At 45.5% G+C, this 22272-nt stretch overlaps 1 protein-coding gene and 1 pseudogene across 1 annotated transcript in view; both read left to right on the plus strand.

Annotated features, from left to right (window-relative positions):
- The window catches only part of LOC124777216 (lysozyme 2-like), a 106776-nt gene that overhangs the window by 5245 nt on the left and 79259 nt on the right, over positions 1-22272 (plus strand). The gene's annotated exons all lie outside the window — the stretch shown is intronic.
- On the plus strand, positions 1582-1699 carry LOC124778668 (annotated as a pseudogene).

A 22272-nucleotide genomic window follows, 5' to 3' on the forward strand; every position in this document is an offset into this window, starting at 1 on the left:
GCCGGTCTATAGTGTGCAACGGGCACAATATTTCGGCGATCATACAAGTCGCCATCATCAGGTGAACTGACGGACTGAGCTCCTGTGAACGCGCCGGCACGGAGATCCGTACGCTATGGCTGCTCAGAGTGAACAGCCATAGCGTACGGATCTCCGTGCCGGCACGTTCACAGGAGCTCAGTCCGTCAGTTCACCTGATGATGGCGACCTGTATGATCGCCGAAATATTGTGCCCGTTGGACACTATAGACCGGCAGCATGCCCGTGGATATTTTGATTAGGGAATGTATTGTTTGTCTTCCTGTACTGACAAGTCACGGGCGCACGCTACTAGTACCGATATGTTGACATGGTATAAATTTTGACACGGAAGTAACACAGATTCATGAAAGTGCGTTTTAGAGACGGTTATCCTCACATGCGGTACATACACTAATCGTCCAAAACGTTATGACCACCTGTCCAATAGCCGGTGCGTCCACCTCTGGCACGGATAACAGCGGCGACGCGTGGTAGCATGGAAGCAATGAGGCCTTGGTAGGTCGCTGGAGGTAGTTGGCACCACATCTGCACACACAAGTCACCAAAGTCCCGTAAATTCCGGCGAGGGGGGCGATGTGCTCTGAAGCCACGTTCAATCACACCCCATACGTGTTCGACCGGGTTCAGATCTGGCGGTTTGGGGGGGGGGGGGGGGCATCACATCAATTGGAGCTCACCACTATATTCCTCGAAACACTCCGTCAACTACTGGCCTAGTGACATGGCTCGTTGTCTTGCTGAAAAATGTCACTGCCGTCGGGAAACATGATCGTAATGAAGCGCTGTATGTGGTCTGCAAACAGTGTGCGATACACCTTGGTCGTCATGGTGCATTGTATGAGGTCCACTGGACCTAGGGATGCCCACGTTGTTCCCCAGAACACAACGGAGCCGCCGCTAGCTTACCCCCGTCCCGCAATGCAGGTGTCAAGGAGCTATTCCCCTGGAAGACGAGGATTCGCGCTCTTCCATCGGCATGATGAAGAAGGGTATCAGGATTCATTAGGCCATGCAACGCTCCGCCACAGTGCCAGTGTCCAGTACCGATGGTCACAAGTACGTTTCAGCTGCAGCTGCCGATGTCGTGTTGATAACATTGGTGTGTTCGGGGCACTGTGTGTTGCGACATACTTGTACTCTGGCCAGCGTTGAAGTCTGATGTTAGTTCCACCACAGTTCGCCGCCTGTTCTGTTTCACCAGTCTGCCCAGCTTACGACGTCCGACACCCGTAATGAGGCGCGGCCGCTCAACCAAACACGACGCCTGGACTTGGTTTCACCTTGGTTTCGCTACGTGTTGAAGACACTCACCATAGCACTCCTCGAACACCCGACAAGTCGTGCAGTTTCCAAAATGCTCGCGCCGTTCCTCCGCGCCATCACTATCTACCCTCAGCGAAACCAAGATAGATCGCGCGCCTACTCTATTGACTGACTGATACTGCATGCGTCGAGCGTGTGTCTGAGTTGCAGCCATTCCTTGCCAGGTGACGCTGGTATCGCCTGGGCGGTTTTATACCTTTAGTGTTCCGTGGTGTGGCCAACGGCCTTGCCGCAGTGGTAACACCGGTTCCCGTCAGATCACCGAAGTTAAGCGCTGTCGGGCTGGGTTAGCACTTGGATAGGTGACCATCCGGTCTGCCGTGCGCTGTTGGCAAACGGGGTGCACTCAGCCCTTGTGAGGCAAACTGAGGAGCTCCTTGATTGAGGAGTGGCGGCTCCGGTCTCGGAAACTGACATACGGCCGGTAGAGCGGTATGCTGACCACATGCCCCTCCATATCCGCATCCAGTGACGCCTGTGGGGTGAGGATGACACGGCGGCCGGTTGGTATCTTTGGGCCTTCATGGCCTGTTTGGGAGGAGTTTACGTCGGTGGTCATCATATTTTGGCCAATCAGTGTATGGTTCAAATGGCTCCAAGCACTATGGGACTTAACATCTGAGGTCATCAGTCCCCTAGAACTTAGAACTACTTAAACCTAACTAACCTAAGGACATCACACACATCGATGCCCGAGGCAGGATTCGAACCTGCGACCGTAGCAGTCGCGCGGTTCCTGACTGAAGCGTCTAGAACCGCTCGGTCACAGCGGCCGGCGCTGATCAGTGTACTTGGGACGGTTTATATCGATAGTAGGTTGGCGTTCATAATGTTTTGGCTGATCAGTGTATCTGTAGCAGGGAATACGTAATTAAATTAAGGTCGTTGTATAACAACACAATGAGTAGAAGAAAAATGACTTATAAAAATTGTACTAAGCATTTGTGATCATGCCTCATGTTGCATAGTTCATTTAAATTTAAGTGCAATTACTGTTATTAATCAGTTAATCGCCCGCTCACACGGACTGCACAACAACACTTCGTCGGGCAGTTTCAGTGTCACAACTCCAGGATAGCTGTGGGTGACAACAATCTGAAACTTAGAAAAGCCGATGGGAAGTATTCCAAATGGTGCCAGCTTACTGATTTATGTAGGTTACCAACTAATAATAAAATGCCGCCCCACAAAGTCAGTATTGTTTGTTGAGTAAAAAAGTTTGGTGAGTGCTACACTAAAGCTATGGTCATGAAACGTCTACTGTAAACAAAGAAACAAGCGATCTTAATTCTTTTTTAGTTCTTTACGAACGAACGACTCTTGTTTGTTTCTTTGCGTCTTGGGACATCCAGACAGTTAGTGGCTGCCTGGTTTGCGGCTCTTAAGAATACACCCAATTTTTCTTGTCCTGTTCACGATAATAATGCAGATTTTGCATTTCCTCGGTTGATTGTTTTGAGCATTTCCTTATCCCAAATCACAGGGACGTGTTTTTGAACCTCGGTCAAATTGTTCGAAATTCAGAACAGAACATTTTCACAGCTAAACTTTTATGGAGCGAATGTACTGCAGTTTTGATATACCCAAAGATGGCTCTAACTCTCTGTAAGTCACAATCGTGCCGATTCAATCATGATGGCCATGGCATCGCTGTTTTTGGGAACAACAGGTTTTTGTTGCCCTTCACGAAATTATCAACACGCTGAACTCCAGTTTTTCAGCCCACGAGCACAGATTTACCAGCCACCTGTAGCGCTATATCCGGCTGTCGATTACGTCAGCTGACTTAGTTTTAATGCAGCAGCGCTGGTGGCCTGGTATGAGACTCTCTATACAACGACTGCGTTCAGAGACGCGCCACTGACAGGCAGCCAAGGCCATGATCTCAACGAGAACGTGTCGCGAATACGCAGGCACCAGCGTCTGGGTCGCAGTTGTATTACCGAGCGAGGGAGTGAATAAGAAAAGGAGAGAAAGAATGGAGAGAGGGTGTTATACAGGGTGATTTTTTCCACCGTGTACAAACTCTAGGGATTGATCGGGGAGAGTATAAAATGGTTGAAGTGGCTCTGAGCACTATGGGACTTAACTTCTGAGGTCATCAGTCCCCTAGAACTTAGAACTACTTAAACCTAACTAACCTAAGGACGGCTTGATACGTTCCCGGGAATTACGTCGGATAATACTGTAGAAACCGCACAATATTTCAGCGAGACAACTGCCCGCCATCTTCAGGTGCTACTGTCGCGTCGCTGAGAAGCTCTCCAATTTATATGCAGGCGCCAGCGTGGCATAACGGGCATAACGTCAGCGACGCGAAAGTAGCACCTGAAGATGGCGGGCAGTTGTCTCGCTGAAATATTGTGCGGTTTCTACGATATTATCCGGCGTAATTCCCGTGAACCTATCAAGCAGATTCAGCGTCGGGAAAGCCTCAAACAGCACTAACCTAAGGACATCACACACATCCATGCCCGAGGCAGGATTCGAACCTGTGACCGTAGCAGTCGCGCGGTTCCGGACTGAAGCGCCTAGAACCGCTTGGCCACCGCGGCGAACAGACCATTAATTCAGTCAGACTTTGTTACAGAGACGGCGGTCTAATACGCGCTGTACCACGCATCCACAGTTACAGTACGGATCGTTTCCTCCTAGAGGGTGGTACTGTTCCTATAGGTCATGCACTAGCGCCCTCTCCTGCCATAGTAATTGGTAATGGTGTGTCCGATTCTCTTCCCTTGCTGACACACTCTGTAGTGGACGTGATACAGCGTTGTACACAATAGTCCCGTTTCGAATCGAGAGCTTGCCGAGATGGTGTTTACCTACGGAAAGGCAAATGACAACCGGCGGCGAGCAGCAACATTGTATGAGGATACCTATCATCGCCGACAGAAACCAGAGCATTCAACGTTTGCAACAGTGTTTCGTCGTTTGTATGAGGCAGGGTTGTTTCAGGAAGCAGGAAATGATGAAGGACGTACCTGAAATGTTCGTACACCAGACTTGGAGTAAAATGTGATCAACACTCTGGAAGGCGACCTCCGTGTCAGTAGCAGGCAATTTGGCCGCCAGTACAGGGTAAGCCAGACGATCGTGTGTAACAGTCTCCATGACAGTTGTTACTACCCTTATCACTCTCAGCGTGTGCAGGGCTAACTAGCGACAGACTTTTCACATCGGGAGCAGTTATCAAAATGGCTCTGAGCACTATGGGACTTAATGTCTGAGGTCATCAGTCCCCTAGAACTTAGAACTACTTAAACCTAACTAACCTAAGGACATCACACACATCCATGCCCGAGGCAGGATTCGAACCTGCGACCGTAGTGGTCGCGCGGTTCCAGACTGTAGCGCCTAGAACCGCTCGGCCACTCCGGTCGGCGGAGCAGTTTTGTCACTGGTTTCTTCACAAGGCAATCGCGATTCCGGGACTTGTGTTATCCGTCCTATTTACAAATGAGGCCTCCTTTACTCGTAGTGGTACGTTCCACTTCGGTAACAGTCTCCTGTGGGATACTAAGCAGAACTCCCACGGTATGGGGACAGCGAGTCAACAGCATCGATGCAGCCGGGACGTATGGGCCGGGATAATTGGCGACCGTATTTTGGGACCAGTCTTCCTTCCACGTCGCCTAACAGGCCGGAACTATCGGCTTTTCTTGCGGGTGACTTAGCCTCCCCTGCTGGAAGAAGTGCCACTGACGATTCGAAGGGTTACGTGGCTGCTACATGATGCTGCTCCAGCCCACTTCGCCGTTAGGATCGGAGGCATCTCAATTGTGTCTTCCCTGGTCGATGGATCGGGTGAGAGGGTCCAGATGCATGGCCTGCTCGTTCACCGGTTCTCAACCCATGCGATTTCTGTCTATGGGGCCATCTCGAAAGTATCGTGTATGCAGCGCCCATTCCAGATGTGAAGACACTGGAGCAGCGCATTCATGCTGACACTGTTCGGAAGCAGCCTGGCCGATGTGAACGTGTGAGACAGAACATATTACGGCGCTTACACGGATGCGTTGAGGCACATGGGAACCATTTTCACCACATGCTGTAACTGAGACTGCATGGTACAGCGCATGTTAGACAGCAGCCTCTGTAACAATATACGATTGTATAAATGATATCTAGCATGGAAACCATGCATTTCCTGACATAAGTTTATTGGAAATTTTTTGTTCCGTGTCCTCTCATCGATCAGTCCGTAGAGTTTGTACACGGTGGAAAAAATCATTCTGCACTTTTGTCAACGGGAGGCAGCTATTAGAGCATTGTACACAGTTACATGCTGTGCCCACCCTGCTTTACACTGCCTCTTTTTTCTTTCTTTTTCTTTACAAAGCAGACACAATTACGTGAACAAAAGCCGATAATTTTTTTGTGCATTAAATGTCACCCCTTCTCATCGTCACGCCCACCTCCAACGGTAGTAGGGATATCTTAATCCCACAGAGTTTTTACACGAATAATCTGTATGTACCAAATTTGGTTGAAATTGTTCCAGGCTTTCGTAATTTTTGCTTTTATGTCACTCCTTTTCATACCAAGCCCTCAGCGATAGGGGTGCTAGGGGTATTTTACTGTCATAGTATACAAACACGCACTATCAAAGCCCCACAGAAGAATATCAACCATAATTTTCCAGCAAGCTGGAGCACCCCCCCCCCCCCCCCCACCATTGGGTTTTGATAGTGTGGTGGATTGGTACTGACTGCAAGAAGGAAGTCAGTACCAAGACTAAGTTATCCGGGCACCGTTCAATCTTTCGACCAACTTTGTTGTATGGAAGCGAAAGCTGGGTGGATTCAGGTTACCTTATCAATAAGGTTGAGGTTACCGATATGAAGTAGCTAGGATGATTGCAGGTACTAGTAGATGGGAACAATGGCAGGAGGGTGTGCACAATGAGGAAATCAAAGAAAAACTGGGAATGAACTCTATAGATGTAGCAGTCAGGGCGAACAGGCTTAGATGGTGGGGTCATGTTAGACGCATGGGAGAAGCAATGTTACCCAAGAGATTCATGGGTTCAGCAGTAGAGGGTAGGAGGAGTCTGGGTAGACCAAGGAGAAGGTACCTGGATTCGGTTAAGAATGATTTTGAAGTAATAGGCTAAACATGAGAAGAGGCACCAAAGTTAGCACTGAATAGGGGATCATGGGGGAATTTGATAAGGGGGACTATGCTCCAGACTGAAAGCTGAAAGGCATAATCAGTCTTAAATGATGATGATGATGATGATGGTGGTGGTGGATTGGATGGAACGGTCCAACACCCTGTCCACCCCCCTCTCCAGACATTACGCCCCTTGACTTTTTTTTCTGGGGCAATATCAAGGACCGAGTCTTACTCACACCAGTTGCTGACGTCGACGAATTGAAGGCTAGGATACAAGCTAGTGTGGGTACTGTGACAGAACACATGTTACGAAACACCTGGCGGGAACTGGAATACCGCCGCGACATTCTCCGAGCTACCAAGGGAGCACACGTTGAGGTTTACTAACGTAAGTGGTCTTAAAAAAAAAAAAAAAAAAAAAAAAAAAACTAGTAAGACTAACCTATGTAACGGCATCAAATTTAACTTATTATGTCAATCGGTTATTCTGTAATGAATTGTTATAATCAGGGCAATACTTTGTGCTCATCCTGTATATTCCTAGATTTATAGCTTAAAGTTTGTACTTGAGAAATTGTAAGTGGGCTTCTTAGGATAGGTCATGTCTAACTTTAAATGCCTGCCAGTTCAGTTTCTTCAGCACCTCTGTGACGACCTCCTATGGGTCAGATAAACCTGTGACCATTTGTGCTATCCTTTGTATATTTCGTAAACCTTCGCAGCCAGTTTTGTAAAGGCCTCGCCACTATTGCAGTACACCGCTAAGAGATTTTCTCCCTGGCCCTGTTACACACCTATGCCGCAGGATGAGGTAACAGGATAGGAGAACGAAGGTTCTGCAATACTCCAACAAGTTAGTAACAAAGTCACAGAAGTGAGTTAAAAAAGCTTACTTATCTTTGTGACTTGTCCAATAATTAAGTCTGCAGTACTGCATATAATATCCGGGGTGAAGCGAAATTCGCGCACTCGGGCTTCGCAGCGCAACTCCTCACATCTCAGCTATAAAAAAATGTCTGTCACAAAATTTCGTCTGGCGAGTGCATCCGGGAGAAAATGGACGTTAAAGAGTGGCAGTCTGGCAACACTGTAAGCATATGTATGCGAACTACCTGTGCCTGCACACAGTCCTTGTGCTGTACAGTACCGGGCACGGTAGCTCAGCGCGTTCGCTGAGAGGGCTGCTTGCCCTCTGTAACAATGAGTAAACGGATCAAAGATCACCTTGAGCGAATGTCTTGTGCCGACCGCCCAGACAAAACTCAACGAACTATACATTTGGTGCAGAGGATAGAGTTTTGGGTTAGCATGCAGCAGGTCGATGATTCGATCCTGGGTTGAGGCCTATGTTTTTTATTCGGTAAATGCAGTGCAGGTGGTACGGTATCTGGCATCTTAATAGTCAACAACGATTGCAGTGAATCCTCTAGAAAACACTTGGACTTACATACTACAATCGTTGAAATGGAAGATTAGTCAGCTTTGAAAGAAGCCCTTTTCATGTCATGGAATTTCACAGTTATCTTATCCAATAGATACGAAAACTTGTTTTGTTCGTATCCTCCTCCAATGATCCCAGAGATTAGTAGCAACTATTATTCTTGCCTCGTTCAGGTCCATACACTTCGTTAGGGCCTTATTTTACCAATAGGACTGCCAATGTGCTTTACGAATAATGTCCAAACTTGGTTACTATTTGTATGTGTTATCACCATGGTCCCATGCCTTTCAACACTGAGTCTGGTAACCACATGCTGTTTAATACGTATTTCACTGCATTATTGTTATTATTATTATTATTATGTGGAAACATCACGTGTATTACCATTAGGGACACAGTGTAATTCGAAACAGAACATTTCACTATGCCGGCCGGTGTGGCCAAGCGGTTCTAGGCGTTTCAGTCTGGAACAGCGCGACCGCTACGGTCGCAGGTTTGAATCCTGCCTCGGGCATGGATGTGTGTGATGTCCTTAGGTTAGTTAGGTTTACGTAGTTCTAAGTTCTAGGGGACTGATGACCTCAGATGTTAAGTCCCATAGTGCTCAGAGCCATTTCACAATTAGCGATGTCGGTATGAATCATGCAGAATAATACCTGTCAGAGGGGTAATGCGCATTACATGGAACAGGCGCATCTTTAGTATCTCGAAATTGATATTGTTTTTGTAGTTATTCTGTGCTACGACAGGTCATTTGCTTCAACTGTCTGTTTCTTATTTGTCTAACCACATATTTGTTATGTTCAGAATTATAAAATGTTGTAAATTTAGGATACATGTGACGTAAGAAACGGCGTATATTACAGTATGAAATTAGCAAAAAAAAAAAAAACGCGCCCGTACGCCGGATCGAACCCACGACCCCCCGCATACTAACCCAAAATTGTATCTTCTCTACCATCTCCACAGCCGAACAACTATTTCCTGACAAAGCAAGTTACCATACATGTGGTTACAGTGCTGCCAGATTACCACTCTTTAACGGCCTTTTTCTTCTGCTGCACCCGCCAGACGAAATTTTGCGAGAGACATTTTTTTATCACTGGCATGTGAGCAGTCGCGCAGCGAAGCGCGAACGCGCGAATTTCGCTTCACCCCGTATAAGTAACACAAAAAAGGCCCTCAATGGCTAAGTGCAAATACACTACTGGCCATTAAAATTGCTACACCACGAAGATGACGTGCTACAGACGCGAAATTTAATCGACAGGAAGAAGATGCTGTGATATGCAAATGATTAGCTTTTCAGAGCATTCATACAAGGTTGGCGCCGGTGGCGACACCTACAACGTGCTGACATGAGGAAAGTTACCAACCGATTTCTCATACACAAACAGCAGTTGACCGGCGTTGCCTGGTGAAACGTTGTTGTGATGCCTCGTGTAAGGAGGAGAAATGCGTACCATCACGTTTCCGACTTTGATAAAGGTCGGATAGTAGCCTATCGCGATTGCGGTTTATCGTATCGCGACATTGCTGCTCGCGTTGGTCGACATCCAATGACTGTTAGCAGAATATGGAAACGGTGGGTTCAAGAGGGTAACGCGGAACGCCCAACGGCCTCGTATCACTAGCAGTCGAGATGACAGGCATCTTATCCGCATGGCTGTAACGGATCGTGCAGCCACGTCTCGATCCCTGAGTCAACAGATGGGGACGTTTGAAAGACAACAACCATCTGCACGAACAGTTCGACGACGTTTGCAGCAGCATGGACTATCAGCTCGGAGACCATGGCTGCGGTTACCCTTGACGCTGCATCACAGACAGGAGCGCCTGCGATGGTGTACTCAACGACGAACCTGGGTGCACGAATGGCAAAACGTCATTTTTTCGGATGAATCCAGGTTGTGTTTACGGCATCATGATGGTCGCATCCGTGTTTCGCGACATCGCGGTGAACGCACATTGGAAGCGTGTATTCGTCATCGCCATACTGGCGTATCACCCGGTGTGATAGTATGGGGCGCCATTTATTACATGTTTCGGTCACGTCTTGTTCGCATTGACGGCACTGTGAACAGTGGACGTTACATTTCAGATGTGTTACGACCCGTGGCTCTACCCTTCATTCGATCCCTGCGAAACCCTACATTTCAGCAGGATAATGCACGACCGCATGTTGCAGGTCCTGTACGGGCCATTCAGGATCCAGAAAATGTTCGACTGCTGCCCTGGCCATCACATTCTCCAGATCTCTCACCAACTGAAAACGTCTGGTCAATGGTGGCCGAGCAACTGACTCGTGACAATACGCCAGTCACTACTGTTGATGAACTGTGGTATCGTGTTGAAGCTGCATGGACAGCTGTACCTGTGCACGCCATCCAAGCTCTGTTTGACTCAATGCCCAGGCGTATCAAGGCCGTTATAACGGCCAGAGGTGGTTGTTCTGGGTACTGATTTCTCAGGATTTATGCACCCAAATTGCGTGAAAATGTAATCACATGTCAAAATTCAAATGGCTCTGAGCACTATGGGACTCAACTGCTGTGGTCATAAGTCCCCTAGAACTTAGAACTACTTAAACCTAACTAACCTAAGGACAGCACACAACACCCAGCCATCACGAGGCAGAGAAAATCCCTGACCCCGCCGGGAATCGAACCCGGGAACCCGAGCGTGAGAAGCGAGAACACTACCGCACGACTACGAGATGCGGGCAATCACATGTCAGTTCTGTTATAATATATTTGTCCAATGAATACCCGTTTATCATCTGCATTTCTTCTTGGTGTAGGAATTTTAATGGCCAGTAGTGTAACTGTACGCAAACTTCACAGTACATACCAAATGCAGTTTACAATAACTGTCTGTTCACTTCTAAGACTTCACTATACGACGTTCCCTGTCTACATCAGCCCTGGACGATGATCTGTAACCAAGTGGGCGAGAGCTGCTCTTCTGCCTTCCGAGTAGGCTACTGTCCGTTGTCGTCCGGTCATTGGTGGATTTTACTCGGCCGGCAGTTGGCTGAGGTGAAGTCGATATCTTCATCCTCAACGCTGCCCGTGGCGCTGGTGGAACATGAGCAAGTGCCGAGTCTGTATGGCACTCTCACCAACTCGCACCTTTGTGCCTGTCGTGCTTTTGTCCTGCCTGTGTCTTGTTCGGACAACACACCACTATATTTTCGGTATCCCCAGTTAATCATATTTGGTACGAGTCCAATACACTTATGTAATATTGTAAGATGGGTCGCACAAGTGTTTTGTATACATTCTACTTTGCAGTCTTACTGCATTGTCCTGATGTCCTACGAATGAACCAAAGCCTGACATCTGCTTTACCAACGACTGAGCATATGTGATCGTTTTACTTCATATCTCTACGAAATGTTGTACCCAGGTATTTATATGAGTTGGTCGAATGTTAACTGTGTTTCATTGACATTGCAGTTACAGCATACTACGTACGTGTGCACTTTTGCATTTTTGAACATTTAAAGCAAATAGCTAATCTCTGCAGCGCTTTGAAATCTCATCAAGAACCGACCGAATATTTGAGCAGTTTTTCTTCCGTACATTTCCCTTTATATAAGAAGTCTGGTGTTGTTATTAATATTGACTTCAATTGAATCTCAATGTAGATAAGTGTAATGTGCTGCGAATACATAGAAAGAAAGATCCTTTATCATTTACCTACGATATAGCAGGTCAGCAACTGGAAGCATCTCATTCCATAAATTATCTGGGATTAGGCATTAGGAGTGATTGAAAATGGAATGATCGTATAAAGTTGATCGTCGGTAAAGCAGATGCCAGACTGAGATTCATTCGAAGAATCCTAAGGCAATGCAATCCGAAAACAAAGGAAGTATGTTACAGTACACTTGTTCGCCCACTGCTTGAATATTGCTCACCACTATGGGGTCCGTACCAGATAGGGTTGATAGAAGAGATAGAGAAGATCCAACGGAGAGCAGCGCGCTTCGTTACAGGATCATTTAGTCATCGTGAAAGCGTTACGGAGATGATAGATAAACTCCAGTGGAAGACTTTGCAGGAGAGACGCTCAGTAGCTCGGTACGGGCTTTTGTTTAAGTTTCGAGAACATACCTTCACCGAGGAGTCAAGCAGTATATTGCTCCCTCCTACGTATATCTCGCGAAGAGACCATGAGGATAAAATCGGAGAGATTAGAGCCCACACGGAGGCATACCGACAATCTTTCTTTCCACGAACAATACGAGACTGGAACAGAAGGGAGAACCGATAGAGGTACTCAGAGTACCGTCCGCCACACACCGTCGGGTGGCTTGCGGAGTATGGATGTAGATGTAGATGTAGAAGGTCTTTAATATACGATATGAACAACAAGGGTCCCAACAGCTTCACCTGAGGCGCACTCGAAGCTACTTGAGCATCTATCGATGACCCTCTGTCCAAGATAACATGCTGCGTCCCTCTACCAAGAAATCGTCAATCCAGTCACGAATTTCGCTTAATGCCCCTCACAGTTGTACTTTCGACAACAAGCGGTACCACCCTCTCCGACTGTCTAGAATACACGGTGCGGAACCACTGCTTTTTAGATGTGTAGTCTGTTGTCACAAAACGACTTCCGTGTCTGTCAGACCAGTTAAGCATTGTTCGGATGAGCTGCGGCACTTTCATCTCCATGCAGGCGGCCAGCCGCGGCTATCACATCCGCTTCCGTTTACTCTCCATCGCGAGCAGAAATACCTCTCTCTGCCTTTCACTTTCGTCGCGTCATGCGGCTCAACAAACCCGCCACGACTCACTGCTCTTGTTGCTTTCTAAGGCCGGTAAACTGTTGGTGGTACTGGAAGATTGAAACAACAAAAGTAAAAAAAAGGCCAGTTGCAATTAGGACTCGCACAATGAGGGTTCTGTATGTATATAGACAGTTCACCCATTCTCGGAATCGAGAATCTGGACCTTTTTTAGCATGTATTGATACTGCCAAAATATCTGTCCCGGCTATTCCAAGACATATGAGAGAGCTCTAATTTCAAGTTTGAAGTCGGATGATAGATGAGAAAAGAATATTTTTCCGTATGAGTCAATTACAAATTAATACTTTTCTGATTTGTTCCTTTACTCGTACTGTGAAACATTGCTTCTTACTAAATTTCATAATTCTAGGCCAACGGAAGTACCCATAGTTTTTGATTGAATTTGCAGGCATCAAAATATGTGACGTAAATGGCCGTATCTTATGGCTGCATTGACTTAGAAGTTTATATTTATTACACCGATAAGGGCCCATAGCTCTTAGTGTGTAACATAAATTTCAAAGCGGTGTGTGTACCCGTTCCTGATGGTTCAAATGGCTCTAAGCACTATGGGACTTAACATCTGAGGTCATCAGTCCCCTAGACTTAGAACTACTTAGACCTAACTAACCTAAGGACATCACACACATCCATACCCCAAGCAGGATTCGAACCTGCGACCGTAGTAGCAGCGCGGTTCCAGACTGAAGCGCCTATAACCGCTCGGCCACAGTGGTAGGCCCGTTCCTGTAAGAGTCGTCTCAACAGACGAACCAACAGGCAGAGTGTAAGATAACAGATGTGCAAAGATTTTTCTCCGTTTGATATCATTAAAAATTTACGGTTTTCGGATTTTTGCCTTTGGTTGATACTGCGATTCATTGCGTTTTGCGAAATTTCATGGTTCTAGACCTACGAGAAGTACCCTACAGGTTTTGATGAGTGAGTTTGCGAGTATCAAAACACGTGACATAACTGGTCGCATCTTTTGATTGCACTGACTTAGAAACTAACGTTAATTTACTGCCAAGGGACGACAGACCTTAGTACGTAACTTTCATTTTATCTTGACACGTCTACCTGTTCCCGAGAAAAAGGAGTCTTAAAAGTCTGATAACAAATGGCAACATTTTTTTTCATATGATATAATTACAAGTTAACCGCTTTCGGATTTTTTTCTTTGGTTGTAATGTGACACATTGCTTCTTGGCAAATTTCATGGTTCTAGGTCAAAGGGCAGTACCTTATATGATTCGACGAGTGCGTTTGCGAGTATCAATTTATGTGACATAAATTGCCGTGTGTTTTTATTACATAGACTTAGACACTTAAGTTTTTTACATCGCCAACAGACCGTTGCCTTTAATATGTGATATAAATTACAGCTTGATATGTTTATTCTTTCCTGAGAGAACGGGTTTTGGAGAGTGGGACGGACAGACAACAAAGGTATTCACAGGTTGAAGTAGGTAACTCTAAAAAAACAGGAGAGGAGGAATAAACCAAACCACAGCTAAGCGTTGAATTCCAGTGAAGCTAGCTAAACGACAGCTGCCATCCTTGGCGTCACCAGACAAGCGACAACTCGAGTCATTAATCGTCAGCGTTTTGTTTGCATTCCGCACAGTAATAACAGATGTTATCGCGCTCACAAGGTCATTCCAGTAGGCTTGAAGTTGCTCCTGTTTGAGGCTGGTGCGGAATGCAAGTTCACGAAAGTATGCAGTCGACATAATCATCAGCCGTTTGAAATACACCGTTCGATAAATGTCTCTCAACACTTCTCTATGCATTGCGGTATGAAAATATCCCTGGTAGCCACTATAATACTTCTCGTTTATCACTTAGTAATACAATGTCATTTTCCGATTCTGTGCGAGCTTAATGGTTGTCAAATACAGAACTGGGTACCTTTCTTGGTATAGCTGTATGTTTATGAATTTATTAACATGTTTGTGTCCTGATCGAAATATTACACTCTCTTTAAATTTTTCACAGTAACTGTAATGAAAAACAAGTCATCTGTAAAGACACGAAGTCGTGCAGAAGAGTAACACCTCCGAATTTTTTAGGTGAAAACTCTTAAAGCTCTTTAATTAAAACAGACTTTATTAACATTCTACGTCTTTATTCTTCACGTTTACGCATTCATTTCTCAACATAATCATCCTGGCGACGAGCACATTTCTCCCAACGCAAGACCGGTTTCAATACCACGAAAAACCAGTCAAAAGTTGCAAATTTCACTTTATTTTATTCACTCGGTGACTAGTTTCGGACCGGGACCCGTTTTCAAATTATCGTAATATAGTCAAAAATTATGTTTTCGAAAATGCAAATACCATGTCAAAAATGTGCAAACAAACAGTTACAACGGATACAGATAAGCATGCTGGAAATTCGTAAAGACCAGTTTATTGGTACCATCATTATAGAATTTGCTCACGGAACCACAAGCTCACCTCTGCTCGCACCACTTTATCACTACCAAAGTGAAGTCCTTGAAAGAGTTCTGTTAAGTTTTGGAAACGGGTGAAAACCGGTTAGGGCCAAGTCGGGACTGTATGGAGGATGGTCGATGACTGTGAATCCATCTTGCAGAGCTCGTCTGTGGTTTGGCATTACCATGATGAAGGAGACGGAACTCCAAGTGTGGACGAATTCTTCAAATTTGTGCTTTCAGTTTTCTGAGGGTCTCACAATACCATGGAGATTTTGTGGAGGTGCCTTCAGGCATGAATTCCAAATGCACCACACTTTGAATATCCCAGAACACAGTGAGGATAACTTTGCCTGCTAATGGTATGGTCTTGAATTTTTTGCCGTCGGTGAACCTTTGTGGCCAAACTCCATTGATGGTTTCTTGTTTTCGCGGTCAAAATGGTGAACGCCTCTTTCATCACCTGTCACGATGTTGTTAAGGATCCCACCACCATCATGCCCAAAACGCAAAATAAATTGTGGACAGATGTCCAGTCTCATCAGAAGTGGGCATTCAGGGCACCTACTGTGCACACAGTTTTCGTACAGCACTCTTGTCGTATGCCACACTTACCTGAGCATTGTGTCTGTGTTACACGACGATTTTCTCTGACAAGTTCATCAACCCGACTCTGATCGGTCTTGTTAGTTGCCGAAAGCGGCAGTCCTCTCCGAGCTCTGTCATGCACGTTGAGGTGAACAATCCAGTGCCGCACGTTACTAATGTCGATACAATCATCAAAATACACAGCTTACATTCTTCTATGGATTTCAGTTGGAGATACGTTTTCGCTGCACGCTGTTCCTCACGCAGCGTCATAGTTACCTTATACACGGCCATATTACACGCCACAATTCGGAGCCCTCTAGCGTGTGTGTGTGTGTGTGTGTGTGTGTGTGTGTGTGTGTGTGTTTGTGTGTTTTGGGACTTACGGGCGCTCAACGTCGAGGTCATCAGCGCCCTGACGCACATTAAAAGAAACGAATGCGGACAAATTTAGTAAAGTGGAAGCATACAGGCAAAGAAAGCGGGAAAAGGTGAAAAATGCTGCATAAGAAAATAAAACGTAAGGAAAACGAGAAAGGAGTGTCAAGGATGCCACAGGAAATTGTCACTGGCTGGCCACTAACGTAAAATATGGGCGAGCCAGTCACCCTGTGAACAAATTAAGACTCCCTCCCTAAATTCTTGGTAAAAACATTGGACAAGTCACAGAACTTTAACCACGTTCATTTGAGCATTTCCTAAAAGAGATGGCAGATCCGCCGGCAAGTCAGCCGCGGCCCGCTGGTCAGAAAATAAAACGCAATCCAATAAAACGTGGCGCTCAGTGAGCTGGACGCCACAAGTACCACACATTGGAGGGTCCTCTCGCCGGAGCAGGAAGGCATGCGTCATAGGACTGTGGCCTATCCAAAGACGAGTGAGGAGAACCTCGTCCCGTCTACGTGGCTGGAAGGAAGTACACCACACACGCATTGTGGGCTTGACTAAACGGAGCTTATTGCCAGTCACTTCCAGCCACTCCTCCTCCCACCGACACATGACTCGTGAGCTCAACAGCGAGGTGAGTGCGCGCAGGGGGGATGGCACACTGAAAGACTTGCGGATCGAGACACGCCTGCTTAGCTGCGAGATCTGCCCTTTCGTTCCCAGCAATGCCGACGTGCCCTGGGACCCATCAAAAGCCACCTCGTTCCCCAGTCGCTGTAGTTGGAGGAGGGCATCCAGGACGTTGCAACTAACGACAGCTGAATGTGAAAGTCGACCGAATAATGTCCATGACATGTAACACCTTGACCGATACTGAGAATAGAATAAAAATTTAGGGGTCGTTTCTTTTCAGCACGCCCCTTTGCGAAGGACATGACACACGTCTATCCCCAAGGCAGGATTCGAACCTGCGACGGTAGCGGTCGCGAGGTTCCAGACTGAAGCGCCTAGAACCGCTTGCCCACACCGGCTGGCGAAGGAGACTGGAAACGAATTATGCCTTTAGAGGACAGACAAGGTCGAAACAATTTCCTTCCCGAAGAAAAGAGTGATCAATATCCTGATATCTGTCATTACATTCCTACAGAATGCCACATGGGTAAACTTGAATAACTTCAAATTTTTATTGATATAAAATACCCAGTGTGCTGGGGTAAGCTGTCGCCAGCAATTCGGGCGGCAAAGAGGTTGCGAGAAGATCTATAGTAGGCGCAAGGAACGCGCCTATCAGGAGGGAGGCCAAAAACAGACTCACAACCAACGCGCCGCCAACGCCTTCTCGACCGCCAGTATTCAGACCGCCGTGGCAGATCGGAAGGCTCAGGCAGTCATTCAGCGAGTCACCGAGTCGAGTCAACAGACGGTCAGCCCAATCGCCAAGAGAGTCACTCATTAACTAGCGACCAGAGCAGTGCACAGCAGGACTTGTACTTCACCAACAGTGAGGCTAACGTGGAGTATTACGGAAGAGCTTGTACCACAACACCTATCTTAAGTTAAGTACCTTTCTGTTTTTGTTAATAAAGAACCCAGTTAATACATGTGTGCAGTTGTGTTATAGAAAGAGGATACCGGCCACCGAACAACATCCTCTCCTTGCTTCCCATTGTACAAGCCCACAGTGACAACGAGACGACACAAAACCCACATTAATTGGTAATTGAACAAAGCGATTTCCGTAACAAAGCTTTTTTTTAAAAAAAAAGTGCATTTGTGTCTTTCATGGTGTTTTGTACATAGTTCCGCGTAGTCAGCACACACACAACTTTCCCACTAGAGCGCACTCCGCTAAGCACAACAGCGCAGGCGCAGCGCTCGTCCGTCTCCGCACTACAAGATGGCGCTGCCTGAGAGACGGACCAAATCCTGCTTCCGCCGATCCGCGTATTAATATGTAACGCAGCCAATGAGATTGCTGATAACGCAGAACCTTTTCTTCTCATGGATCACACTCGCTCAGTGATACCTGAATGCGCGAGGTATTATAACGAGTGTACAGACCTCCGATTAGTGAGTCTGCGTCAGTCTGCCTTAGTCTGCATTAGTCTGCATTTGTCTGTACCAGTCTATAGTCAAGTTTCAGTCTGCGCCTAATAAGATTACCATATTCCTGTACATAGCCATGAAGATAAATGATTAGACTCTTTGTCAAGTATCAGAGATATGTGAGAATAAGATTAACGTACCAAGACCAAAGGAACTTCAGATTGTCAATTGTAAACAGCATCCAGAACCAAGTTAAGTTATTTTTATGCTTTTTATTATTTTAATAAATGTGTGTGAAAATTAATCAAGTTCTGTTTAAAGTTGGTCATTGTCAATCTGCTACACTAAACGTGCAAGTGGCATTTCTATCGTCTGACCAAACGGCAGAAGATAAACACGCCACGATAAGACCACGAGACATATTGCTGACACTTGCCTACTTCGTTAGAGCGACAAGTCAAATAATCTGATGTTGTGTGTATCGAAGGTCTTACAGTACGCACACCACACATGGTGTCTCTTCTCTTTTCGTCTTACTGGGGTCCCTTTCGCAGTAAGCTCATGCTTTAATAATAGCTAGATTAAATAGCGCTTTCATTCTGCCTGTTTAGTGCAAAGTAGCGAAGTGAAAATAGGCACTGGACGCTCTTGAGATTATCGCAGTCTAGTGGTAGGTGGTAAGGTCCTATGGGAGCGAACTGCTGAGGTCATCTATCCCTAGGCTTACACACTACTTAATCTAACTTACTTACTCTAAAGACAACAGACACGCCCATGTCCGAGGGAGGACTCGAATCTCCGACGGAGGTATCGCAGTCTAGCGATGTGGCTCAGCATGACACTTGGTTTGTAGTCGGGAGGAGCTAGTTTAGACACACACCAGGCATTCCTTCTTTGATTATTTAATTTACTGAATCACTTCATATGCACCTAGGAGTAACCCCTTATCGTAGTCTTCGGTTGTGTTCGTTGGATTATTCTTCTGGACCAAAGCTAAGAGCATTGCTCCCTCTCTAGTAACATCATTTTGGACACTAACAAGTAGAGAAACTAATCTAGCAGCTTCTTCTCTGTTATTGTTATATAAGCCGTTCACATTTCGATGACGGCCTCGCAAAATCTATCCCCCGAGCTCTTTGTAGACGTGTGGGAGCAAGTTCGCATTTCAAAATGGAGCAACAGTCACGTCCGTTTCTGTGGGTCCAAGGGCGACCGCAGTGCGTGAGTCAGACGGGAGAGGCTGCTAGGAGTGGGAGGAAGGTGTATGGACACTGCAAGGTCCGCCCTACCTGGCGCTCCTGGTCCTACCATTTTGTACCGGTTTCCCCGACGTTGCTAACGGCAACTTCTCAGTCTTGCGAGCCTACACCACGAACTGACCACAACTAATGTCTGTAAGGTACGAACACAAAATGGTTCAATATCAAATGTCGCATAAGCAGTCACAGTTTTTCGCCCAATGGTGAATGAGTGCCTCTTCTAGATACCTCCACATATTTATGATTTATAGTTGTGCACACGAAAATCAGTTCTGGCCATCTTCTAATGTGATTCATTCAACTTCCATTAGATCGCCGTCCAAGTAATTTCTATTTTTGAGGCATCTGAGGGATATATCCTTACGACCACGAGGCCATTTCATCTCCATTTCGATCCGAAGCCAGCATGACGTTCTTAACCCCTGTCTCTGCTCTTCTCCATGTATTTGTTTTCTTACCTCTTTTTATAATTCTCTGCAAGCTCATGCATCTCTTCACTTTTGAATGGTCTGCGTATTTTCTTTAATAAATGCTGCCATCCTTTAGAACTAAGTACTATGCATTGCTTTGATACCTCAGTTCACGATACACACAAATTTACTTTTCAAGAAGGCATTTGGTACCCACACGAATTTATCCTCACCAAATGAAGAGCGTCCTTTACAATGAGAACAGAAGTATGTCGTAATGTGGCTAAGAGGAGAAGATATAGGACTTTTTTCACCTGAGGTAAAAAAAAATGTAATTCCATTTCTTTTTTTCCTCTCCTGTGGAGGAATACTTGCATAAGGTACAAAGAAGCTCTTGGCATTCTGCGGCTTGAGCTGTTTTAAAATGTACTTCCACATGCTTTACTCAGTCTGGCTATGTAGCCTATTCATTTTCTGTTATTTATTTCTTGAAAGGCATATCTGGTTCAAGTGATTCAGTGACGTCACTATCCTTCTTTTTAGCGTCGTTTAAGTGTAATGGCTTACATCATTTTCTTGTCACATAGTTAACTTTCAGCCGTGCACTAATTCGATAAATTAAGTTTTCTAATTCTCTGTTAAAATAGCTGGTCAGAAAAAAGAAAAATATGCTATGTACTGTACAATCTGCTCCAGTTTCATGCCACAAACAGTAACCAATATGAAGCAACTATGCGTACATACATCCATACAGGCCAGAGGAGATAATATTTATCGAAAAGTCTTTTATCTGTTAAATGAACATGGAAAACCTCATGGTCAGATATTTCGTTACATGTTCCGTGAGTCGGTAGAACAGTACATATCGATGAGTAGGAACCACTCGGATTAAAGGCTGCTCATCATTCATACGAGCACTTAAATACTGTCAGTTACAGGCGACTAATATGAACGTAAAAATGTTCAGTTTAACAACAGAAGTGAGCGTGTAATTATTTTGCACACACATTTTCGAAATTAAAAAGTCTTCTTGGGAATAGAACAAGTTGACCTGAAGACTTTTTTTCAACTCCCTTTATAATGTTCCTTTTCTGATTGTAATGCATTTTTTCTTTAGCTAACTGGTAAAGCATTATGGTAACAGTGTTCTTAGCCCTTTCTAAATTTAACTGAATTTATGTTACGAGTAATGGAGGTCATTTTTTGTTCTAGTATAGTAACTGTGCAGGTCATTTTTTCTTATTAATTCTGATGAATTATTGATCACAAATATTGTGGTAGTATATATATGTTCCAGGTTCAAGGTGAAATGTCTAACTCCTTAAACCAGCTTTTCTCAAACTGTGTTTTGCAGAACTCTGAGGTTCGATGGAGATCATTCAAAGGTTGAAACATGGTTGGTTAGGTTACGTATCAAGGTAGTTTACCAGCATCCTACTCGCCTGAAATTTTCGAAATCAGGGGGTCCCTCTAATTACTGGTTGGATCGCAACAATCGGCGGCAGAACTGAAATCACTCTCGCTTTGTTCACGGCAGTTAAAGCTTACCTCTACCTGCAAACTCAAGACATAAAAATTTCAGTTTCAGCGCTAAAAACAAACTGCTGTTTCTCACTGTCATTCATTACCTGAAACTATCCTCTCGCTGGCTATGCGAACTGCCGCCGCTTTACCAACCGATGAAAAGTCCTGGTTGACAGTTGCGTGTAAATTATAAATGTTACTAGCAGATTCCAAATGGGAAGAAGACTGTACTTTAAAAATGGACAAAAACAGTCTCGACCGCAAAAACAGTAATTTTGTGGTAACCGTTTTCGGTCAGTTTTTGACAACCCTCAGACCTTCGTACCATGAGGGTAGACGGTGGTGGTGAATAGAGCAGGTTCGTGACTCCACGAATGTCAACTGCTCATGGAGTTACAAAACCCGCTCCATTCCCCACTACCGTCTACCATCATGGTACGAAGGTCTGAGGGTTGTCAAAAACTGACCGAAACCGGTTACCGCAAAATAAACGTTTTTGCGGTCGAGACTGTTTGTGTCCATTTTTAAAGTACTTTTTGCGAGACCGCTGTTCTTCACGAGAAATGTTCTCAAAAATTACTGAAAAGAGAGTGATAGGCAGAAAAACAAGAATAAATAAAAAAATCAATACGATAATGAAAAATGGTTGCGGTAACGTATTGTTCCGGCGTAAAGTCAAGCACCGGCGCGCCAGTCGGGAACGACAGAGCTTAGAGGGCTGTGACAAGACATCAGCCAATCGCATGCTGACCGACCCCTCTCTGGGAAGACAAGGCGACAGCAGCAGTCCCTATGTGAAGAGGATATAAAGCGCCACGCCAGACTGGCAAGATTAGACGGGCGACTTAGGAATTGTATATACTGAAGAGATTTCTTATTTGCATGTTGCCCTTTGC

The sequence above is a fragment of the Schistocerca piceifrons genome, chromosome 2, assembly GCF_021461385.2.
Source record: "Schistocerca piceifrons isolate TAMUIC-IGC-003096 chromosome 2, iqSchPice1.1, whole genome shotgun sequence".
Taxonomy (NCBI): Eukaryota; Metazoa; Arthropoda; class Insecta; order Orthoptera; family Acrididae; genus Schistocerca; species Schistocerca piceifrons.